The sequence below is a fragment of the Nelumbo nucifera genome, chromosome 7 (assembly GCF_055504915.1).
Source record: "Nelumbo nucifera cultivar China Antique chromosome 7, China Antique-T2T, whole genome shotgun sequence".
Classification (NCBI taxonomy): domain Eukaryota; kingdom Viridiplantae; phylum Streptophyta; class Magnoliopsida; order Proteales; family Nelumbonaceae; genus Nelumbo; species Nelumbo nucifera.
The window spans coordinates 2,794,875-2,803,486 of record NC_142655.1 but is presented as its reverse complement, the minus strand read 5'-3'; positions in this window follow the sequence as shown (position 1 = coordinate 2,803,486).

Genomic DNA, 8,612 nt, shown 5'->3' with positions numbered 1-8,612 from the left:
ACATATTTCTTTCGGTTGATGTGGCAATTCAGTTCAGGGCTTCAGGCATATAAATCACCCCCAATGGATGAACATGGGCTGTGTGTGCCAGGCCGGGCCCGAGACGGGTCTACAGTATTATATTGGCCCGGCCACGTCCAGCCACCATTTGTGGGCTCGGGACTGGATAGGCCTAAATACAGAATATGACTCCGAATCTCCCGCCCACAAAAACCCTTACCCATGCCTACCCACAAAACATTACCTACTGCATTTGCAACATCTCCCCTTATATAATAACATATAAGAGTGTGTATACAATGTTATATGGGTAGGTGTGGACAGAATTGCCCTAGATAAGAAATCCGGACTCACAAAATATAGGCCTAAACCCAAAATTTTGGGACTATGCGCAGCCGCCTGAAAATGATCAGCCCCGAAATCACACTCAACGTACAGGAAAACAATAATCACAATGCACGTTATTGATTCCAATTGGTTTTAACTTTTAAATGTGCTTCAACAAGCTCCCAGCAAGTTTAAAATATCAATAAATGTGCATCGTGAGTTTCCATTTTCTAATGACTATTTTATATTTTCATTTTGATATTTCATATTTGGGAAAAATTATGATACCCGAAAAGCTTTTACCAATTACAACCCCTGTAAATTTTGGTGAAAACCCATTTGGTTGGTTCCTAGCTACTTTAATGATATCTGTCGATTGATTGTAATTTCTTCCAGTATCATGTCTTTCCGGCATTGTAGTCAAACCCTTCAAATTTTTTTACATTGTAGTGATTATCAGAAAAAAAAAAAAATGATACATTAGGAGGGTCATTAACATCTGAAACCGTAAAAGCCCTCTAATACAATGCAATATGTATCACTACTTTGAACCTTGTTTGAAATATCTCGTCCAGATCATCTGCAATACCTATCCTTCCAATGTGATTTGATACCACACATCTCATAAATTGTGAGTCCCAGTTTTATGATGGGTCCCAATCTCATGGTGGGATGTACAATGTCAAATCATGATGAAAGAGAGTGTTGAAACATGTTTTGTCGGCGGGAGATCCCAACTCAAAAAAATCAGCCCTAGATGCATCATTAGTTTTTAGTAGTCATATGTAGACCTGTTCATGGGCCGGGCCCATTATAAGTCAGTCTTGGTCATAATTTTAGGCCCATGGGCTTGGGCTCGGGCCTAAAGCACCAGGCCGATGTTTTTCACACCGAACTCAAGCCCGAGCCCGACTTGCTACTATATATTAAATAATAAAAATATTTTATTTAATAAAATATATACAATATTTTTTCTTTGTTCTTCTTCTATTTTTTCCAAGTAATAGTAAGATGTTTATTATTTTTTAGTTTTGAAGGTTTTTAATATAAATAAAACATTTTTTATTGAAAAAAAAAGAAAAAATTCTATTTTCAAATTTTTGGCCGACCTTGAGCTCGGGCCCAGGTTTCGGGCTTTATATGAAGGTCGAGCTTGGACTTAAGACCTAGGCCTGATGGTCGGGCCAAGCTTAAGCTTAGGCCTGAGTGTATTCTGTTGATACATATACAAAGCCCAGCCCGATTCATGAACATGTCTAATCATAAGATAATAAATCCTTTAACAGGAAAAACACTCCAAAAAGCCTGATGGGGGCACAGTGGTTTTTTTTTTTCTCATATAAAACTCGTCATTCTTAAGATGTTAAAAATAGTTGATAGAGACATATGAGAGTTAAGATTTCGGAAAAAGTAAAGAAAAAGTGATTTCATAAAATAACATAAGCATAGCTTGTGGTTTTAGAAATGCTTAAAAGAATATTTCATAAAATTAAGATATATAGCATGGGGTTTTAGATATGTTTAAAAGAATATTTCATAAAATTAATTGATGAAATGATAATGACAGTCAAAATGCTGAAATGTAGAAGCTCATCGGGTCTTTTTGTTGTAAAACAAAGTTCAAGGCTAAGTGTCACTACCCCTTAGGCTGCATTTATTTGCTGTGTAAATCGGTATTAATGTAAAAGTCCATCATCGGTTTATTTTTATTAGTAGCTGTTTGCAATGTAAATCAAGATTGATGAAAAACTCCATTCTCTAATTAGATTTATCGATATTTAAACTCCACTCCTGATTCAGATTTGTTGGCATTTAAATTCCACTCCCGGTTTTATATTATTGGCATTTAAATGGAGTGGAGTTTTTACATCGTAAATCAATGTAATTATATAAAAGTCCACTTACATCGTAAATCACTTACAGTAAAATTTGACATCGATAATCACATTTTTGAAAGCACAATGATTAAACCTTCAGTATTGAACTCCACTAATGGACTTTTATATCGATGAAGTTGTACGCCCCAAAGAAAAACAAGCTTAAGTATAGGATGATGGTTGTATAAATATAAGTGGGCTAATTTTAGAAAGAATCCTTAATTTTTCAATGTTGGAAGTCCTCTTAGTTATTGAAAACAACTTTAAAGTAAGACCAAACTCATGAACTCATTATCATAGCTCACAAGGGGTTGATGGCATCCCTTATTTCATGTTCATGTGTCAGCTTCGTTGTATATTCTATGTTTTTTTTTCTTAACTATGAATTTTTTGTTTTTGTTTTTTACACTATAGTGCTAAGTATATATAGGAACAGTTTGAAGATGCTGCTTAAGTGAATGATTTGTTGATATGTCTTTTAATTATTGACTATCAGTTGTTCAGTTTTGAATTTATACATACATACATATATATATATATATATATATATATATATATATATGATCAATAAATGGTTTAAACGTCCAAGAAACCCTATGTCAGTAATTTAAACGTTAAAATACTAATGAATGTTAATAGATTATCATTTTACCATTTGTTATATTTGACTTATTTTTTAATATATATATATATATATATGATCAATAAATGGTTTAAACGTTCAAGGAACCCCATGTCAGTAATTTGAACGCTAAAATACTAATGAATGTTAATAGATTACCATTTTACCCTTTGTTATATTTGACTTATTTTTTAATATTTTAAAAATTCCCCTATTATTATTCGACCCAAAACCCATTTTTCAGCTTCCTTAGAATACTTTCAAGCAGCACAATGAGAGTAAAACGTCTCTCAATGAGTAGAAATTTTATACAGAGCAGTTGGATGTTTAAGGGCATTTTAGTCATAAAAATATGTTTAATAAGACTGACTTGCTATTCAGGGGTAGTTTGGTTATAAAAATTGTATTTATACTGACATGAACAACTCCCGTTTATGTACACTAACAGATGGTGAGGTTTGGAAAATAAAAACTCACTAACATGGGGTTCCTTGACATTTTGAAAAGTTATGATAAGTATAAGAGAAATGCTGAAAAGTCATAGTGAGTTTTACACAATTTTTCTCAATTAATTAATTGATTCAATTTAGTGTCGGTTGAATTTAATATATATATATATATATATATGACAGTTGGGTTCAGTTTCAAATATTAATCAAATCATAAACACCCCCTAACTATTATCAAATGGTTTCTAACTCACACGCTGATTAGTGATTAGTATATGTCACTTTGATGCTCTAATAAGGCCTGCCAGCTTCTAACTCATACGCTCATTAATATTTATTGTTCATGGGCCAGGTTTCGGGCCCAACTCTACACTGTATCGGGCTAGATCCATTAAAATTTTGACAAAAGTCAAACCGAGCCTGATTCTTAAACAGGTCTATTAGTATCAAATGGTTTCTAACCCATGTAACTGTAAACTTTTTTGTGATAAAGGTTGATGGACCTGATGCGCACCCTGCTCCGACACCCCTCCCCGTTCCCCTTCCTACCTAAATAAAAAGAAATCACACCTTTGGCACCGAAATTTTTGCAATTACCAATGAAAAAATAGTCCGGATGAAATCATGCACACTCGGCTCAGCTGGGCTACTTATCAGGAATGAACACGCCAGTATTCACTACAGATAGAGCCCACAGTGAATACTAATGTGTCCACTTGTGATAGATAGCCTAATTCCGTGTGGATGATTTGGTCTCCAGCCAATCCAGTCCCATGAGAACATCTCATGTCTTTTCCCTTCTAAAACCCATTAAAGTTAATGGTGTCTAAAATTTAACGGGCATCTGAACTCAAAAAAAAAAATTACAAATTTGATTACCCACTTGGCCTGCCAAAAAAAATCTCTATACTAATTATAAAACTTAAATAAATAAGCTTAACAGAGCTTTTACAGTTGTACTTCAATATTTGAGTTGCTAAACTAGAGCCAGCAGAGCTTCAACTTGAAGATTTGAGTTGCCAAACTGCTGTAACTGTTTTGACATTTTCTTGTGTGATGTAATTGGGGCTACATCTTTCAATGCCACCACTAAAGCTAAAAATAGAAGCATTCACGGACCACATGAAAGTTTCTCTGTCAACTAATTAGAAGTGTCGTTGATCATCCACGACATGATTTCTGATCCTTCCTCCAACTTTATTTCATTGGCCATGAGATCAGTTATATATCATTCTTTTCTGCCTCGTGGATCCAACAATCTCTCACTAATCAAAATCCATTATCACCCTATTCATTAAAAGTTAAAATCAAAAAACAAAAAATCAATCGAGGAGGCTTCGATATATTCTAATGTAAAACGCAACGAATTGATTCGAATAGATGTGAAGGTCATGAGCTTTTGTTTTGATGGTCCAACAACCACAACGCATCGTTAAGGAAAAAGAGAAATCTCTAAAAAGACAAAGGGTTTTCCCAAATTCTGTCTTTTTCCAAGTCCCCAGTTCTTCCTACTTTTTTTTTTCCCCCTGGTGAGCCCTATCTATCTCGAGGATAAGTTTGTGACCCCACGTCCTCCAATTTGCGCTGTCAACTTTCACTACCTTTTTCTTTAGCTTCTTCAGAATAGAATAAACCAGTGGGAATTAAAAAACAATAATAATAACTATGAATAAAAGATCATTTCTTTTTCTTTTTTCTTGATTTTAAACTAAGACTGTGTTTGGTTGCGGTGCAATATTATTTATATTAGTATGAATGTAAATAAAAAATGCAAATTTTGATTTAATTTTGTTTTGGATTTTACTTTATTCTGCTTTAAGCTTTTTACTGTAACCAAACAAAGTAAGAAAATTTAAAACAGAAATAAATCAAAATTTACACCTAAAACATTTGCACTGCCATAATTTTGCATCAGTGCATATAAATTTGCACTGCAACCAATATAGCCTTAAGTTGTATATATCCTTTAATTCTTGGAACCTTTGGGAACAGACAATCAGAAAGTTGAGAGAAAGTTCTCTAACAAATTGGCAAAATACTAGAATGCAGTAAAAAAAAAAAAAGTCATATTGCAAGGTGCCAATTAACCAGCTGATTGGTAAGGTCTTCTGCTGATTGTAGCAGAGACTTGGGATCGAATCCGCCTGCACTTGGGTTGGGGGATGGGCTTTCCTTGTTGTGTACCCCTTCACAAGATATCAAAAAAAAAAAAAAGAGTTGTATTGTAAGAATTTGCATGAATACTCTTAGAGAATATGTCCTATGCACGCTCCACAATGCATCCCAATCATGTATTGGAAACATCTCCACATGACAAGTATAGAAAATATCCGCATTACACACTGAGAGGTGAAAGTGGGGTGCCTGTAGAAGGTTCTCTATAAGGTGCCAATATGGTAAAGCTAAACCCATATATAACCAAGCACTCCATGTGGATTTGATAAATTATCTACTTTTAAGGTTTTTGTAATACAAACATGGTTGTTGGAAATGGATTTGGCTTTACCATACAGCCCATTATTGCGGCTGCACTGTAGTAAAATCGAAACAAATTTTATGAAGTTTCTTAAGAATTTCCCCCAACTTTTTTGTTTCTCTCTTATTTTCTGTGTCAAACCAGGATAAAGAGAAAATAAAAAAAAGGAACAAACGAGAGGGACGTGAAAATGACAGGCCCACCATTAGAATTAGACCAGTTGTGGCAGTCTATCTGTAAAGAGAAGAGATTATAGCTCCAATACATGCATCTAAGCTGGCCAATGCGGTATTCAGCATTCACCAAGGTCTAATTCCATGCAGCGTTAAATGAAATGTGTTGAGGGTGATTTTTTCCATTTCAAAGAAATCTAAAATCGGACCATAGTCCATAGCTGGCGATAGTCTTGTAACATGGTTTTTAAAGACGAACCAGTGATCGAATTGGTCAAGGGTCCGGTTATCGGTTCAAACGGTTCAATCATTTGATCTGAACGATCGGCCCATTCTGACAAAAAATAAATAAAAAATTGAAAAACAATCAAAACCATTCAAATGGTTCAAATGATTAACCGGCCGATTCAACGGTTTTAAGGAAAAAAACGATTTTAGGGAAAAACAAAACCAGTCAAGTGACTGATTTCCAGTTTTTCTAATCTGACCGTCCGGTCCGGTTTTGAAAACCATGTCTTGTAACTTTAAGCCTCGTACAATGCAATAAGCTGAAACAATTCCATTTCTGATTCACTCATTACCATGGTATGGGTCGGGGTCAAAATGTTCATGAGAAATTGAGGTGGGTTCCAAATTCCAAGCGGGGCCTGACCCGGGTTTATTATGCTAATAATGATAGTGTTGATTTCTTTCTCCCAACTCCCAATTCAAGTTGGTTGCATCTCCACGATTTATTCATGGGCGGGCGAGCTAGCGTCATCCCTGCAGCAGGATGCAGCCCATGTCCCTTTACTTTCAGACATTATAAATTGAAATTTTATTTTTTATTAAAGTAAGCAGCAGGCATCATTCAACCGTTATTAACATCATCTGCCAAATACCCAATAAGTTTAAAACAAGCGTCTAATAGCTACTTTAATGGGAGGAGAATTAAAGCTTAATTGGCTGGCTTCCTTCGGCCATCAGCCTTCAGCCTTGAGATGGTAGTCTAGTCGGTAGATCACAATTAAAGCCGCGGGCAGTCGGGCACGCTATCTGCCCGTGTTTCAACTTTGAAATTAAAACAACTCAAATTTGATGACAAAATGAATGAGGATGGTGGTCGTTTGTTTTCCATCGGCCAATCGCTCGCTCAATGGAATGGCCCTAAGAGCATTTCTCTTTTTCACACCAACCTTAGAGCATCCGAAACATCTCTCATATTTGTATGTGACTGAAAATAGGCTAAATTGTGTAGAAAAGCAGCCCTAATGATTTGATTAAGGGACCGTGTGGAAGGGCTTATATGTTGGAGGTGAGTTATGTTCACTGAGCACCTGTGTCTTCGACAAGTTACTCCAAGTAGCTTCAATGTTTTAAACGTTAATATTGATTTTCCCGATTTTTACCAAACACAACTTTTATAAATTTCATGTGAGGTCTAATTCAGAACGAGAGAAACTGAACCTTCCAAACAGGTACTAATTACAAGACCTTTTTTCTTATTCGAAATAGAAAATACGTACAAAGGCAAAATTTCCAAACAAAAACTAAAGGAAAAAAAGTTCAACGATAAGCTAGTCCTTCACACTGTTCCTGTTGAAGGATTTTTTTTCCCAAACTTTTTGGTCAGATGGAAACATATATTATATATTTGACATGCATGCATGCACCTTGTATTAGTGGAGGATCAAAATTCGATACTTATTGTAGTGTTTCAAATGACATGTATTGTTTATCAAGGTTACCGATGCATGAAATATGAGGAATTTGGGGAATATAGCTATTTCCATAGCTTAATATCCTGGGAATCAACTTGGGAAGAGATGCATGGATGTTTTGACATGTTTGATTTGCTTGTAATGTTATGAATTTCAAAGACAGATTTGTCTTTTTATACTGATGTGGTAATTATTTTTGTTTTCTGAAATAAAATCAACCATGTTATTACATTAAATTTGTGGCTTTTTATCCTCTTTTAAATAATTTTGACACCAAATATTAATCCAATTGATACCCTGACGTAATATGAGAATTATTTTTTTAACAGCTGCAAACAAAGATCTTATCTTGTAAGATTTTTTTGGGCAAATTTCTTAAATTATTCTTATGATTTATTTAATTGACTAACTCTATCATTATTGTTTATATATTATCTTAAAGTACCTTTACTATTTCTAATAATTGATATTATTGACTAATGAAAAAAAAAATGAAATGTCAAAATTATCCTCTACTATTCCTCAATTTTTCAAAATAAAACCCAATTGATGAATAATTTGAAGAATAGCCGGAGCTCCTGGACAGAGACGGGAAATCTGTCCCATACATTAGCTATAGATTCAGGAAACCGTTTGGAAAACCCAAAGGCACAGGTAAGGTGACCTTCTTGTCAAAACCTTCACCGGAACAGATACACGGGTCAATCAACTTATCTTAAAACAACGTTCTGATCAGAATGATTGGAAGCACTGAAACAAGATGGAAGCTCAAAACTGCTATGATATGAACAAGAAGGAAGGGATGTGCTTGGTTGTAAATGACTCACATTCCATGTCACTTTCTCCGCCGCTGTCTCTATATGATTTGAAGTGTCTCAAAACTGAGATCTACCATGATTTCAACGCGCCATGCCTTTTCTTTCGATTCTTCTCAAGTGTTCATTTTATTATTTTGATTTTTACATTTTTAGGGTCTTCTGTTATCCTT